The sequence below is a fragment of the Rhagoletis zephyria genome, unplaced genomic scaffold (assembly GCF_001687245.7).
Source record: "Rhagoletis zephyria isolate East Lansing unplaced genomic scaffold, Rhagoletis_zephyria_1.1 Rzeph_scaffold_00065, whole genome shotgun sequence".
NCBI lineage: Eukaryota > Metazoa > Arthropoda > Insecta > Diptera > Tephritidae > Rhagoletis > Rhagoletis zephyria.
Window position 1 is genome coordinate 68,797 of NW_016157149.1, and position 17,055 is coordinate 85,851.

Consider the following 17,055-nt stretch of genomic DNA (forward strand, 5'->3'; position numbering starts at 1 on the left):
TCGTTAAGATATCTCAATTTTTACTCGAGTTATCGTGTGCACAGACGGACGGACGGACGGACGGACAGACAGTCACCGCTTAATCGATTTCTCTTTTCATTCTGATCATTTATGTATACATTTGTCTATATCTATCTCGATTCGTTTTGCCTGTTACAAACAACCGTTATGTGAACAAAGTTATAATACCCTTGTGCACAAGTGCGCTCGGGTATAAAAATGTTACCATGTACGTTGGTAATGCAGTGAAAATATTCAGCAACTCAGCTATGAAGATTTGTGGAAATCTTCCTGTATTGCATATTCCACGGGGCAATATGAGATAGTAACCAAATTTACCCGTTACAAGAGAGCACAGAATGTGAAAAATGTTGAATTGACAGACACTTTAATTACCGGTTACAGAATTTATGTTACCAGCGCAGAATAGACCTGTAAAAAGTATAAAATTGAAAACGTAAGAAAACAAATCCTGAATTCTTATCCTGACACAGTTCACTAAACGAATAATTACTTATTTCTTACAAGTTTAATTAGTCGCATTTTACTATTTCAACTTCTAAACCATTAAATTCAATTTAGGGATTTGCGTAAATTCCAACCAGCTCTTCTTTATCAGCTGTTTTCTTGTTGGCAAATTGCTGTGGGCTAAAATATGTATGTATATGTGTAATATGTATGAAAAATGTATTTTAAAAAGTAAAAAGTGCAAAAATATTCTAAGCAAGGAGAAAGTAAAAAGAGCCGCACTTTGCTAAGCAAAGAGCCGCATTTGGCTCAAAGAGCCACGTTTGCCCACCGTTGGTATATAGATTTTTAATTAGATAATTGTTTAATAAATTTTACTACAGTAGGAGCTTGCAAAATTCGGAAATTCTCTTCCCGTATATACAATGTAAAATGTAATAATGTTGAATATGTCGCATGTGTTCCTTTTTTGACATGCATAAATTTGATGCATGATTTGATTTGAATTTATTCGGCAATGCCTTCATATATCACTTTCAAACATGTGTAAGCGTCATGATATAAACTGGCACTTGCATGATGTGTTACATGTCGCTATGTTTTGTAGTTCAGGCCTTTAGTATCTATATATAATTGCTCCGTCACACGACTTAGTTAGGCCGATCTATAGCAGCCACAGAATTGAGCTATATATCAAACTAGAGTGCAAGCTGCAGTTGCAGTTGACCGTGTTTGTCAAAAAAGTAAAAAGCGGCAGAAAAGTCGATAGTGAGTAACATAATCTATTGAAAAATATTAACCATATTTCCGTGGAATTGAGATTCGGAAAAGTTATTAGGTATTATTCGTAATTTTGAAATATATTTCACGAAAGCAAAAAATAAAAATAGCTGAGATCCCTTTCTTTTTTAACCTTTTCCCTGCATTTGTACAATACATATATTGTACATTTAATTTTTTGTAACAAGCGTGCTACTAAAAATCTTATTAATATTTTTGAAAACAAATTAAACTTTATAAAGTTTTGGAATGCCCCGAATAGTTTACGTCAATTTCAAAATCGAAAACGTTTCAAAAATATTTTTAGAATTTAATTTAAAAATAGACCATTTCAAGTCAAGTAAAATCGCTAATAAAAGCACATATTTTCATCAAAAAGCGNTCCTTTTTTGACATGCATAAATTTGATGCATGATTTGATTTGAATTTATTCGGCAATGCCTTCATATATCACTTTCAAACATGTGTAAGCGTCATGATATAAACTGGCACTTGCATGATGTGTTACATGTCGCTATGTTTTGTAGTTCAGGCCTTTAGTATCTATATATAATTGCTCCGTCACACGACTTAGTTAGGCCGATCTATAGCAGCCACAGAATTGAGCTATATATCAAACTAGAGTGCAAGCTGCAGTTGCAGTTGACCGTGTTTGTCAAAAAAGTAAAAAGCGGCAGAAAAGTCGATAGTGAGTAACATAATCTATTGAAAAATATTAACCATATTTCCGTGGAATTGAGATTCGGAAAAGTTATTAGGTATTATTCGTAATTTTGAAATATATTTCACGAAAGCAAAAAATAAAAATAGCTGAGATCCCTTTCTTTTTTAACCTTTTCCCTGCATTTGTACAATACATATATTGTACATTTAATTTTTTGTAACAAGCGTGCTACTAAAAATCTTATTAATATTTTTGAAAACAAATTAAACTTTATAAAGTTTTGGAATGCCCCGAATAGTTTACGTCAATTTCAAAATCGAAAACGTTTCAAAAATATTTTTAGAATTTAATTTAAAAATAGACCATTTCAAGTCAAGTAAAATCGCTAATAAAAGCACATATTTTCATCAAAAAGCGTTTCATCATATAAAAATGCTAAAATTAAAAAAATGTAGAATATATTGTAAATTTACATTGAAAGGTTGTAAGTGTCTTTTATAATATATTGTACAAACGTCCGAAAAGGTTGCAGTTGAACAGGCAATTAGGGTGGTTTTTGCCGTGGTTTTTCAAGAGCTTGTGCGTTGTTATTGCAGTAAAGGGTAGGTTTTTGACTTCTTGATCTACTGAAAGCAAAAAAAACCGGAAGGTTTATTACAACGGGTCATTTGGATTTTGTATTGTAATTGTATCTGAAATTTTTCAAAATTTCTTCATATAATTCTCTTCTCATGGAGAAAATTTAAAAATTTTTAATGCAAATCTTAACTAAAGATACTTAAAAAGATACAAAATATTCATTCCAACATATCTGCAGTAAAATCAATTATTTTGTATATAAATAAGTTCATTTTCAACGAAATAAAAGTTTTATTCCGTCAAACTTAGTGAAATATTTATTGAGTTTTCTTGAGTACTTTTACTCCTTTGCGGGCTTTTGTACAATATATTACCCAAATTTGAGGTAGCCCTAATAGCTACCCAAAACAACTTTTGAATATATTTTCTTTACTTTAGGTATTACGAGGCTCTATGAACCTTGTAATTAAGAGGAAAAATTTTTATATTCATCAGGGATGGATTTGACCGGAAAGGGTTAAACACCTAGGATATCACTTACCATTAAAAATTACCCCGAATGACCGCAAACCTCAAATCACTACACATTTTTGTATGTGATTTTTAAAATGAACGATCCAAAATTAGCCGGTATACATATTTAAAATTTTTTAGAACCAGTGGTTGAATTTTTGTACTGAAGGGCTTAACCCTAAAAGTATAATCTACGTCTGCGAGGCGTATACGGAATGGGTCCTTTTTCATTTTAACACAAAATTTACTTTTTATTTTGTTGTTTTAAATAAATGTGGTTATAGTTTTTATTAATTAAACTATGTTATATAATGAGTCCAACTCACAACTTCAGTATTCTTTCAAAAATAAGGCAGGACTAAGTTTATTTTAGCTCAAAGGTTTTCTTTTAAGTACATAAGCCTCTACGGCGTATATTAATTGTTGTTTTTCACGAAGTTCATTAAATAAATTTTGAGCTAAGTACTCACCCGTATTTCGGGGATTACTACTAGCTTTAATAAATGGTTAGTTTAATTTCCAAAAAAATTTACCTTTAGGCCTATGCATTTTAAGAATACATCAAAAATTTGTTTTAAAAAATCAATGTGAAATAATTGTAGAAACGATTAACCGGTTTGCTGAGCAACCCAGACGTCGCTTTTTAAATAATTTTTATAAAACAAATCGGCATGTACATATCGTCCCCCGCATGCCAGAAACATGAATGTGTAAAGATGAAAGTTTTGGGATTTTTTTTATATGTCGGGCCCCCCTAAATTCGATCCTGGCGACGCCCATGGTAGTAGGTTGAATAAGGGAATGAATTAGCAACAAGAGCTTGCGGGGTGTGCATAGCTCAGTTGTTAGCGCTTCTGACTTTGAACATCGGTGCCGCGGGTTCGATCCCTGCTGAAGTCTGGAAAAAAGAAGACTGATGAGGAGATGTGGTGATCTCTGAAATAGCTGCTATAACTTCAACCGCTTAGACTTTGTTGATTTTTCAATTTTTCCGTAATAAACAAAATCGTGGTACAAAGCTCAATAAAAATATTAAAATAAAAATGTTAATAAGCCACAATAAAATTGAGAAGAAAATTAATTGTTTTTATTATTTTTGAAACAATTTTTAAACCACTTTCCAAGTCCTTATTTTTTTTTTAATAAGGCTGTTTAAACAAACAAAGAAAAATTTAGGAAAAAATCAAAAACAGTTTTAATGCAGAAAACAAGCAAACGGCAAATTATGCAACAAAAAAAATTATTCTTTATATTTTTTGTAACCAATTCTTAAACCGTTTTCCAAGTCCAAAAATTTTTTTTAAATAAGACTGTTTAAGCAAACATAAAAATTTAACGACAAAATGAAAAAGTTTTAGTGCACAAGACAAGCCAAACGGTAAATTATGCAACAAAAAATAAATTGTTTTTATTATTAAAACAACTTTTAAAACGCTTTCCAAGTCACTAATTTTTTTTTAAATAAGGCTGTTTAAACAAACAAAAAAATTTTACGAAAAAATCAAAAATAGTTTTAATGCACAAACCAAGCAAACGGAAAATTATGCAATAAAGAAATTTATTGTTTTTATTATTTTTAACAAATTTTTAAACCGCTATCCAAGTCCTGAAATATTTTTTTTAAATAAGGCTATTTAGACAAAAAAAATAAAGGACAAAATCAAAAACAATTTTAGTGCACAAAACAAGCCAAACGGCAAATTATGCAATTTAAATTTCAAAGTGATACATAACGTAACCGATTTTGCTTTTCTATTTTATTATTATTCATGCAAAAAAACGGCAAATTTCGATATAAAGCCTACTTTTTTATCTTTGAGTTGGAGGGGGTGCTTCGCTAACTTTATATAAAGTTAGCAAAACTCCTTATATCTAAAAAAATACAAGAACGACAAAATTATTTTTTCCACAACTAATTAATGGCAAAAAACGGCTAATTCATGGGTATATACGACATTTTTTTCTTCATGGTTTCGCTAACTTTATACAGATAATGTATGTACATTAGAGCCGAGCCACGCTGCCGCCGTTTTTTGTCACGCCGAAAACATCGGCGCCTAAGGAATTTTGTACAAAATTTTCATGGTGTATGTACATTGAAATACATCGCTTGAAGGAACTAAATACTACTCGTTTAAAAACACAATTTTACGAAATGAAAATTATATTTTTAAATTAGTTTTTTTGCATAATTTGGGCAATTGGACAGGATTATGATCTCCTTTATTTTTCCAAAAAGAACGTAACTCGGAAAAAACTTAGGTAACACATATTTCGACCGAAAGCGTTTATTACAGTTAAATTAGGGTCGAATACTGGTAATCTAGCGATTTTTTTTTCAATACTACAATACTACTTTTTTATACACATACTACAACAACAAGAAAGTTATCACACACCAAAGACCTTAACGCTAATATCCCAGAAAGCAGTTTTAACCAGGGACGTGCAACGGTTTCGAACCGAACCGGTTTTGAACCGGAAAACCGCTTTTTTCTATTAATTAACTGAACCATTAACCGAACCGAAATTTTCCACAAATGTTTGATCCGAACCGAAAACCGAACCAATTTCTATAAAGGTTCGTTTCAACCAATTTTCAATAGATAAATGTACCCACTTTTTTCTTTTTGTTAAACAGGGTAATACCTACCATGTTTGTTTACCATGTGACAATATCAAATATAAAGGCAACCCATCTCATTTGACAGACTCTTGACACTTAAACTTGCGCGTTATTTTTTTTTTTTTGTTTTTCGAACCGTTGAACCGAACCGAACCCCCGGTTCCAAGATAAAAAAAACCGCTTTGACGAACCAATCCAAAAATGCAAAAAACGGTTCGAACCGCTGAACCGAACCGACCAAATTTTTCATCCGGTTCACGTCCCTGGTTTTAACAGAAGCGGCCTCATTTTATCTAACTCCTCAATATTAGAGATAAAATAGTGCCAAGTTGAAATTCCTGCGTGTTTTTTAAATATTTTAAACAGACTTTCAATAAAAGCAAACACTTTTTCTGCTAATTTTTACATTTGTAAGTTATTTTATTCTGGCGTCCCACATACGTAAAATGTACTAGGTGGCTGTGTGAAAATTACGTTAGCATGCCTTAGTGGTGAACCCTAGGAAGGAATTGCTCACTCGCATCGCATTGCTTTCTACACAGCGTTAAAGTTCTGCCTTTTTGGTAAAAATCGGTATTATTTTTCATTACATTCGGTTCTCCTTAGAAAATTTAGCGCTTAATATTTTAGGGGAAATTTTAACCATCTATAGCCATTTTTTTATCTGGTTCGAGTTGATGGGTCAAACTTTTGGAAAAAAGTAGACCAACCTTGTTTTCAATATGTAATCCGCAAAAAATCGTAACAACTCCATAATTTAAAATAACGGTTGATAAGATTATTGCAAAAATTGATTGATAGTGACATAAATTACCCCAATAACTTAACTTTTTAAATTTTTTTATTTCTTTAAATTTAAATAGTACATACGGATCTGTAGAGAACATAGAGAGCCATTTGTGAATGTATGTATATACCTCAGACCTTCTTCTGTTCGCCCATCCATCAGCGCCAGACACTCAACATTTTAATTGAAGTAGGTAGTAACGTAATTTTAATTTAAAACTAATTCAATGAATGAATTAAATATAATTATAATCTGAATTGCCATGGCGAATGCCTAACTGACTGATGACATGATAAGATTTGTAGCCTCATGGCTCTTTGGAATCGACCTTATGGGCGGTAGCGCCGGCGTCGCAAAGTCTGTCGGCGTACACCTCTCATGTACACACGGGATCCCAGTCTTTTTTAAGTCCCGAAAATCCCGGGATTATTTCACTAGAATCCCGGGATTTTTGGCATTTATAATTTACGCTGGTGACAATAATAGAAACGCTTTATCTTGACCAGTTTTGGCTATATTTCTTCTGTTTATTTAATGTTTAAAATTTTTTTTATAAATGTGTAGCTCAACATACATATCGTCGTTTAAAGTACAAAATCGCGTATCGTCATTCTGCAAAGCCGCGTAACTGACATTTGCTGCCAAAAATTGGATTTGCTCACACAAGCTCTTGGCTCGTCCTGAAATATACCAGCCAAAATGTGATTGCTTTATAAAAAAGAGAACTATTTTGTACCTTAAACGGCGATATAATACCTTGCGAAGGGCAATTTTGCACACAAAAAAAAATCAATATATTCGCCAAACCAAGGGCAAATTATAGTAAAATTCAAGGCATAACAAGGTAGATGTGATTTCGACATTTCTCTCTTTTGAACTGCGACTAAAATGTCAAGTCTTAACCCTATACTATTCAAAATTTTAATTTTTTTAATATACATTTTCAATTGTGAGCTGTGCGACTGATTTTAAATACATAATAAAATTAAAAGGAATTACGGGCGGTATGTTGTGTTTGACAAGAGCCAGTACAACAAACTTGTGCGTTATTTTAAAACTCCGTAGTATCAATGCTTCATTAGGAGACTCTTCACGTGTGCGCGAAGACCATTTTAGTGACAGTGACTTTATTTGTTGCCCATCGCAGCCGGGTATTTCTAAGCGGACGCGTTTGTTCCCAGGTGCAGGAATTATTATACCGAATATGAAGAGAAAATCTTCCACTCATATACATGGATAGACCAAATTTCAAATGGTGGTCTAACAAAACTTAACCCGGAATTCCTTGTTGACATAAAGAAACTGAAACTAACTTTTAATAAATTTAATGGAAAGGAAATTTCGAATTGCAAAAATTTAATAGCTGAATTATTGAAGTTAAATTCTGATATAAATTTAGAATAATCAAACCTTTTTTAAATGTCTAATATACTTTAGAATTAAGTATTTGAATAAAAGATAAATAAATGCTTAAAAACATTGCGCTAGTAAAAGCAAGAAAATTGCGAAAATGGGTTTATAAATGAGTGTGTTTCACTTAGTGTGTAATTTTGTGTAAGTATGCATTTCCACATTTACATTAAAACGAAAAGGTAATACCTAAAATGAAGCTGATTCTAATGAGATTTTAAAAATTTTCATATCTACAAAAACTTTCATTTCAAAGATATTAGCCCGCAGTTATAGTCAAAATAAAGTCGACTCTAAAGCTAAAAGCCGCTTTTTTTGACAGATATCGCATTGAAAGTTATGTCAAAAAGCTGCTTTTAACTTTAGGAGGCGACTTTATTTTGACTATAGCTATGGTAAATGCATAACAAACGGTTAATATCTTTGTTTACATTTTTTGACATTACAGTCAGCTATGAGAGAGCTCGACTGAATTGTCACTTCTACCTTGTTGAATATGCCTTGGTAAAATTGCGTTCTTAATTTTTCTCTCTGACGTCAGGATTTTCAAAAGAATCTTCAAATTTGAAAGATATGAGTATTTCAAAAAATGATTTAAAATTTCAGTACAATATACTTAAAAAAATAGTATGGGTATAAAATGAAAGAAAAGATTCTGTAGAGTTAAAACACATTACATTTTTTGGTGCGTTATACTATGTCTCCATTGTGAGATTTAATGAAGATTTAGCCCTCTGACGAGATTTGACGTTAAATCTTTTGAGATTTACCATATAAAATTAAATCTCGAAAGGCAGTAGATTTAAGTTAAATCTTCGCCAAATCTTCAATAATATTGATCAATAAGTACAATTTGTTGGATGTGGCAACCTCAAATTCACATGCCATAAGTCAAATGACATTTGTGGATTCAATATACAGTTGAGGGCATTGAAACATAAACATAAAACGTAAAATAAAAACATGAATTTTCGTATTTTTAGGGATTTTTATATTTTTGTTAGTTTGGGAGGAAAATTAGTAATACATATTTACATAACTTTGGTTGCAATAAATTTAGAAAATATTATTTTAAAAACTAAAAATTTAGAAGAAATGTTTTATAGTAATATCATGCAGAGTCTTCTCCGCATTCTATAAGTAATTTACGCGCTGCGACAAAAAATTTATAAATTTCGGTAATGGTTCTGCTTCGATAACATTGCACCGAACATCCTCTAGAACTCAATTCGTATTCATGATATGCCAAAGGCCCACGATTGGATTTTCAGTTCCCTCCTATGAATAAGAGAGTTCTACAAAAATTTTTCTTTCCGCAAATGTTTTTTTACCGTTTTGATAATTTTTCTTAAATTCGGGAAAATGATTCGGAATATGGTACCATTCTTTACACTTTCCAAACTATATATTATACATACATATTTACCACGATTAAGAAGCCAATAATATTCAGAATTCATATAATGAAATTCCGCTTGGTACCTTCCTTTTATCTGTCTGTATATCAATGTCCGCAACTGTATTTATAAAATCATACATAAGCAAACGTCAAATATTTAAAAATGTGAACGTCAAACATATCTCGTTGTGGTAATGGAGACGGTTGTGATTTAGCAACTGGATTTATTAAATCTTAATGGATAAATCTCTCAATGGAGACATAGTATAAGGGACGGGTAGGTATTGAAAACAGTGTTGCCACTTTGTGAGTAATTCCTCAAAACGTGAGGAATTTCGGGAGCGCTTGAGTATTTTTTGAAGATATTTATTTAGAGGAATTTCCTCTCGATATATTTGCAGATAACAAATGCAACCATGTTTTACACAAGAGAGTTGTTAAATCGCTCTGCAAATTTTTGAACATAAAACTTACCGAAGTTTTATAAAGAGCGAAATACACCACACAATCGGCTTACCAAAAAATTCTTCAAGCCTACTTTTCCCATTTCGCCATACACCATGCAAACATGACTCGTTCAAGCAAAGAATTTTAGTTTTCTTCCGGTTCACAATGTAAAAGGGTTTGGTTTTCTTCGATTTTTCTCTCTTGCGTCCTCATTCGGTAAAAAATCCGTTGCGAATGAGGCGATTTTATCATACACAACGTAAGCGGTTTGATCAGACGCCAACATGGTGGCCAGAAAATAAAAAAATTTAGATTTTTGTTCACATTTCCCGCACACGGCTTGTCAAACCTTCAACACCCCCATACACAACATAAATAGCTTTAAGCAAAGGGATGTTTCGCTTGGTTTGCCAAGCCGCTTGTGTGGTGTTTTTTCGCTTTAAGCACATCTGCATTTGTTGCTAAATATTCAAAAAGTTATCGAAAATATTTTTCATTCGATCGTTATATTTTCAACTAATTTGTATTACTATTCGATCATAAGGATATTCATATTGATTCTTCATTAGATCCAGAAAATTATAGGAAGCAAGTTTTTGAATTAAGAGATTCTTCAGGTTCATATAAGTTTCCCAATTAAAAAAATTGTATCTGCATTACTAATATAGCCCTTTTCTAACGCTTCAGTAGAACGTATATTTAGTAGTTTAAAAATGTGTAGGACTGATTGAGCACTAATATAGTTGCAGAAATATTATATACAGACCAAGGCATAAAAAATAACGGTGATACTTTGTTTGAACCGCAAGAACAAATGTACCAATTGAATTGGGGAATGTAATTAATTTTTATGCTAAGTACCTGTAAATAGTAAATAAGAAAATTTTGAGTAATTTGTTCGGATTTTGAGGATTTTTCATTTATTTTTGAGGAATTTTGGTAATTTTTTTGCAACACTGATTGAAAATATCCTTTTATAATTTTATCCTTGATATCCTTGAAATTTTGCAGCTCTTGTTTTTAAAATACTATATGTTAAGGACTAAATTTATTAGGTTAAAAAATAAAATAGATTAAAGGGGCATTTTCAATTCCTATTCATCCTTGTGAACCCAAAAAAAAATATTTCATTTGGTACCAATATTTTTATTTTACATTGCACCGAATTTTTTAAATAAATTTTGGAATTAATCTTATCTTTGAATTATAAAGTCTTTTTTAAAAAAATCATGACGTCAGAGCAATGCCCATTTATATGCAGTTCATTATATGTAATATGAGGTAGAATTTATAAAAAAATTTAAATTTTGAATAAACAAAGGAATATAGACAAAACTTGTAGAATTAAAACGCTTCTTCTTTAATTTCTGCCACTAGTATTATGAACTTATTTCAACCAGAAAATAAATTTTTTGACTTAAGTTGTTTTTGCAGCGAGCCTTTTTACTTTATCCGATATTTTATTTTTTTAATTTTCATTTTCATTTAAATAAAAAACTACGTTCCAAACCCATTTACTTATTATTTATTATATGGTAGGAGAGCTTCTCAAACCATATTGATGCAATTTTTTCATGTTAACCCAGCCAGCAGAGAAACGTACTTTTTGCCGAAAGTGCAGTTTTCGTACATTTTTCGTATTCGGAAACGTTCAGAAAACGATTTCCATATTTGTTAATTTTTCGTATCCGAAAAATGTCATCATCTTATTTCAAAACAGTAATTTTAAAATATTTGTTCAAACTGGGCATTTGAAAACATGTATTCGTCAGTAGCTGAGTGTGCAGAGAAGTGTGCTACTATTTGTTAGCTTTCATGAGGTCCCAGGTTCGAATTCCGTCAGAAGCAACACATTAAAATTATTTATTCAAATTAAAATAACTGCTGAATCTTAACTTTGTTTTTTGTTTGGTTTCCTGTAATTATGAAAAAGTTTCTGTGAAGTTCATAATGAAATCGTTTTCAACGAAAAATTGAATCAGACTAATTTCAGGAAAACAGCCGAAAGCGCATCCGTTTCACAACCATTTTCGATAGTTTTCTGCACATACGTTTCGGCTGAACACTTTAGTGGGAGAATTGATCTGAAAAATGTAAAAAGAATAACTAATTCTTGTGATAAATACCACAAATGATTAGAAAATTTGGCAAACGTGACTATTGATATCTCATGATGAATTTGCGCATACGCTTTTAAAGCCTTTATAAAACATTACATACAAAAGAGATTTGCAAAGCCTAATTGCGCATGTGCAATATCTCAAATTTTGAATTCGGCGTAATGAAAACATTGCAAATTTATATTTTTACATCTCTTTTCCCCCAAGATTAGGATAATTAAAAAAACAAATCAGTTTTCGAAAAAGCATTTCCGTCGTAAATAGGGTTGCCAGATTTTGTATGCGCGAAATCAGTACATTCGACTTTTTCATGCTAAAAAATCAGTACTTTTCAGTACATTTTTATTCAAAGCAAATTATGAATGTAAGTATCAAATAATACTTCAAAACGTCAGAGTAGTTGTGTTTAACAATATTTTGGTATATTTATAAATAAAATATAGTTCATAAGAAAAGGTTTATTCATTTTAACATGAGTGTACACATCATTATATTTACGGCATTTTTGAGTAGCAATAATGAGATCATTTCCATCTTCAGTGTTTAAATAGTCAAAGAATTCTATATTTTTCAATTTAAAATTACTTTTAATATGCAGTTCACTTTAAACATTTTTAATTAGAAGCCGGTTTCTTTCTTTGCGGCAGGAAGAAAACTTTATACTTAAGAGCCTCTCAGTTGTTTCATTTGAGTGTGGTATTGAAAAAATAAAAATAAATTACATATTTTTTAAAACTGTGGAAAAGTACCACTATTTAAGGACTTCATCTATAATTCCTCACGGCTTAAATTAATTTTTTCAACTGCGCAAAAACTTTGAAAGGCTAAGAATTCGCTAATAAGATTATCTAACTCTATATTTTGTATGCAAAACTCTTTTACAATGTGAGTAAATTGTGAAAAAAGAATTGTAAATTATAGGCAAAAGCCATTCGAATATTCAAATTTGTTGTCATTAAACTGAAAGTTATTTTCAAGACAACTAGCAATACCCGACAAAAAAACGTCAGCCTTCTTTTTAAAAGATTAATCCTCCAACACATCGAGGGCTTATATTCAATACCCTCTGTCTGCATTTTTCATAAAAATGAGATTCTAATATAAAAATCCACCTAAGACTTAACTGTCATCGGTGATGTTAATTCTGACCTTGTATCACGCATGACTGTGCATAAACTGTGCTTACTGACGTTTCTACTTTTCGTAAATTGTTGAAGTAGCACTGCCACCTAATCAAATAATTATTTTGGAGATTTTAATATTTTTTTAAGGAAATTTTATTTCATTAAAAGGTAAGTTGTAACACACGAGGTAAATATACTTACATGATTGTTCGTATTAAGAGAGCTTGATTTAAGTTAGTTGCGTTCCAGATGCATCACGATATTCACGATTTGCAGGAACAGCTGTTTTCTCCATTAATAAACCTTATGGAAGGTGGTCACCTGGAACGACTTCCTGTAAAAACCTGCAAATCGTGAAGCATCTGGAACGCAACTATTGCTATAAATGTAAGGCCCAACAAAAATGTAGCAGTTGGTCCTTTAAGAAACTAAGTAGGATGTTGCTTTATTTCGGATTCTAGGGAAGCATAAACTTCTTTGTGATAACGCATGATGTATATCTCCTTGCATCTGCATGCATACATTAGTTTCATCAAGCGTCTCCCATTTATACATTTGTATATTTACACTAGCAGACCCGGCTAACTTCGTCCCGCCCAAAATAAATTTTTTGTACTGAAACATTTTGGTCTAACATTTTCACCAACAGTTCACGTTCATGATTTTCAGTAACGCATTTATCTTCTAATATTACGGTTTGGTGGTTGTCAGAAGGCATATTTCCACTGCTGTCTTAAATAACCTAGAAAAGTAAATAAAGTTAAAGGACAACTCCTTGAGAAAAAGAATTTTCATTGAAATAAATCACGGATGGTCATTGTATTATAACAGATAAAATACTCACTCTACTCCTACTGGTTTCGCTCTAATTGGGCGCATCCGTTCCTCCGGTTGAAATCTTTCGCGGAAAAGTGCTCGGAACAAACAAACTATACTTTTGGTAACGCATTTTCAGTTACCATGCACGCGGATATCCACTTTTCCCGCATATATGGTACCGCCGGGAGTCGAAAAAACTTTATGTTAGTTTTTTTCGCAATTTCTTGTGTTATTTTTGCAGCTCCTAAATATGCAGCTCATCTTACTAAAAAACAATACAATAATTAACAAGAGTAAATGCATATTTTATGTGAATACAATGTACTATTTCACTTACCTTCCGTTCTATATTCACTATCGCTAAAGCTTTAATTTCTTTTAAATAATTATATATTTTTTTCCTTCTGTCAAAGAATATGGTAGCTCGATTTCAAAAGAAAATGCCAAAAGTACAGTTTACGTCAAATGGGAGCAATGGCGGCTAAGAAGAAGAAGTGAAACTACCTTTAAATATTTGTATCATGGTATCACGCTTGACAGAAGAATTTAGTTTTAAATTGCAAAGTCGGATTGAACACCAGTGATGACAAATAAGACCCAGATGGGTTCTAACATCACAAAGTTGTTTTCCTGAAAATTGCAGATAGAAGCTATTGAATATAAGCCCTCGATATTAGGCTTGTTCCACAAGCTACTTGTAAAAAAACTCGAGCAAAGTTTAAACTGTGAGCGTATATCAAAGAAACTCTAAAACTTAGTTGTGGAACGCGTATGTGTAACTCGAAGTTACTTCGAGTAGCTTGTGGAACAAACCTATTATTTATTTATTTATTATTATTATCAACAAACAGGACGCTTACAGACTATATGACAAATACATACATAGAATAAGGGAAACCCTTATGACAAGTGCCTTATGAGTAAATTCTTAAGAGTAAACTTTGAGTCAGAAAAATCGAAGTCTAAAGATGAAGAATAAGCATTAAATTGGGAGAGAGTCCTCCTTAAAGGAGCATTCATACCATAAACAGTTTTAACAACACCCACAAAAAACAATTCATTACAACGAAGAATACGTGAGGGAACATTAAAACGAATTTTCATAAGGAGGTGCGAGCAATCTATAGAGCCTACAATTATGTCAAAGACAAAGCACATCGATAACAAAGTACGCCTGGACTCTAAGGACATGAGATTTATCAACAAACAACGAGAACGATAGGACGGAATAGGGTCTACAAATTTCAAAGGACGCAAAGCAAAGCGTATAAAAGCCCTCTGAACAGACTCCAATATGAATACAACAGTTTGATAGCATACGGATCGGAAAATGACGAGNCAGTTTGAGAGTATAAGGATCGGAAAATGACGAGCAGTTGCGACGAATAAAGGCCAACATCGCGAATGATTTAGAAACAATAAAGTTTATGTGGGTGGTGAAGGTGAGCTTGGAGTCAAAATAAACACCCAAGTCTTTAAAATCAGTAATTGATTTTAGCGGGACATTCGAAAAACAGTAAGAGGTTGGAACAATACTAATCACTTTTGCAAAAGAGGTATAATGACATTTACCAATATTGAGGGACACCCGATTACGCGCACACCAACAGTATCTACAAATTATCAAGCTCACCCTGGAGAATCAATGAGTCTTCTATATTTTTAATTTCATAGTATATCTTCAGGTCATCCGCATATAGAAGAAACTTACACTTTGAGAAACAGGAAGATATATCATTAATAAAGATAACAAATAATAACGGACCTAAGACACTACCCTGGGGAACACCAGAGGAGGAGACAAAAGAATAAGACGATACATTATCAAAACGAACAACACAGCGTCTGTTATACAGATAGGATGTGATCCNGAATCCCTTTTGAAAGCTTTCCAAACAGTCCTCTGTAAAAGCAGCTAAATTGGTTAATGTAGATCTACCCGGCACGAACCCATGTTGGTTGGGACATAATAAATATTTAACAGCAAAGTAAATTTTATCTTTAACTATGGACTCAAACAGTTTTGAGACAGTGGTAAGCTTAGAATTCTCAATACAATTCTCAATACAATTTTTATTACCACTTTTAAGATTTGGCGTAATAAAAGTCAATTTCCAGTCATCGAGGAAAACTCCGGCAGATAGAGACATGTTAAAAATGTGCCTCAAAGGCGCAATTAGTGAAGGACAACTTTTAAATAAAATAACCGAGAGGCCATCTACATCAGTGTTATTGTATAGTTTAAGCTGGTTAATGCCATTAGCTACATCCTCGTCTGTCAATTTTAATTTCCCGAAGTTAATGAGAGTATCTAAATTTGACAAAAGATCTTCAGGCATAAAATCATTATCAGAATTACCTGAAATAGAATTGGAAGAAAAAAAATCAGCGAAAAGATTAACAGCTTAGGAGATGGAGTTAGCTGACACCCCGTTAAGCTGGACCGATACAGGTATATTAGAGCAATTTTTCTTTGATTTAATATAACTCCAGAAGAACTTGGGATTAGATTTAATATTGCTTTCTACGCCGCGAATATAATTCCTATACAAAGATTTATTGAGCCTGTTAAATTCAGCTCTATAAAACACGTAACGCTCACGCAAATTAACATCGTTGGAATGCTTTTGCCTTTTGTAGAATTTATTCTTCATATTCCTTATACGTTTGATTTCTTTAGTAAACCATGGACGCTTAGCGGTTTTCGAATTAAGAATTGGGATGTGACCCACACAAATATCAAAAAGTTTAGACTTAAAAATAATATAATAAAAATAATAAATATTAAATCTAAAATTCGGTTTAACTCATTAAAAAAACCATTGATTTGAAATAATTCAATACATAATAAATTATCAATTAAATATGATTCAGATAAAGTAGTAACATTTGATGGGGTAAGGAAAATATTGTTATCAATAAAGCTCCTGGAAATATTACCTACATTAAAGTCACCTAAAACACAAAGTTGGCTGTTTCCAATTTTCTCGTGGAGTGCCAGTATATTGTCAACATGTGCCTTGTATATGACATCACAGCTGCCCGGCGGAATGCAGGACACACAAATGTACAGCACACCACAGGTGCCATGTAATTTTACACAAAGTTGATCCAACAGGGAGTTGGCATCTAGCAGCGGATAAAAAGAAGCTCGAAGATATCTGCGCGCAGCTTTCAGTACACCACCACCCCTACTAACACCAGTTTTAGCAAAATCTCTGTCTTTGCGAAAAACGTCAAAGAGAGCTGGATTAAAGAACTCCGTATCGAAAAAGTTAGCATTCAGCCAGTTTCCGTCAGAACGAAGCAGCCATAATCC

At 32.2% G+C, this 17,055-nt stretch overlaps 1 long non-coding RNA gene across 1 annotated transcript; it reads right to left on the reverse strand.

The window, feature by feature from the left end:
* Window positions 1-9,207: 9,207 nt before the first annotated feature.
* On the reverse strand, window positions 9,208-16,774 carry LOC108371236 (uncharacterized). The gene is made up of 3 exons (XR_001848729.1): window positions 16,692-16,774; window positions 15,817-15,818; window positions 9,208-9,219 (listed from the first exon to the last, which is right to left on the reverse strand). It is a non-coding gene; the product is annotated as an uncharacterized LOC108371236 (long non-coding RNA).
* Window positions 16,775-17,055: the final 281 nt, after the last annotated feature.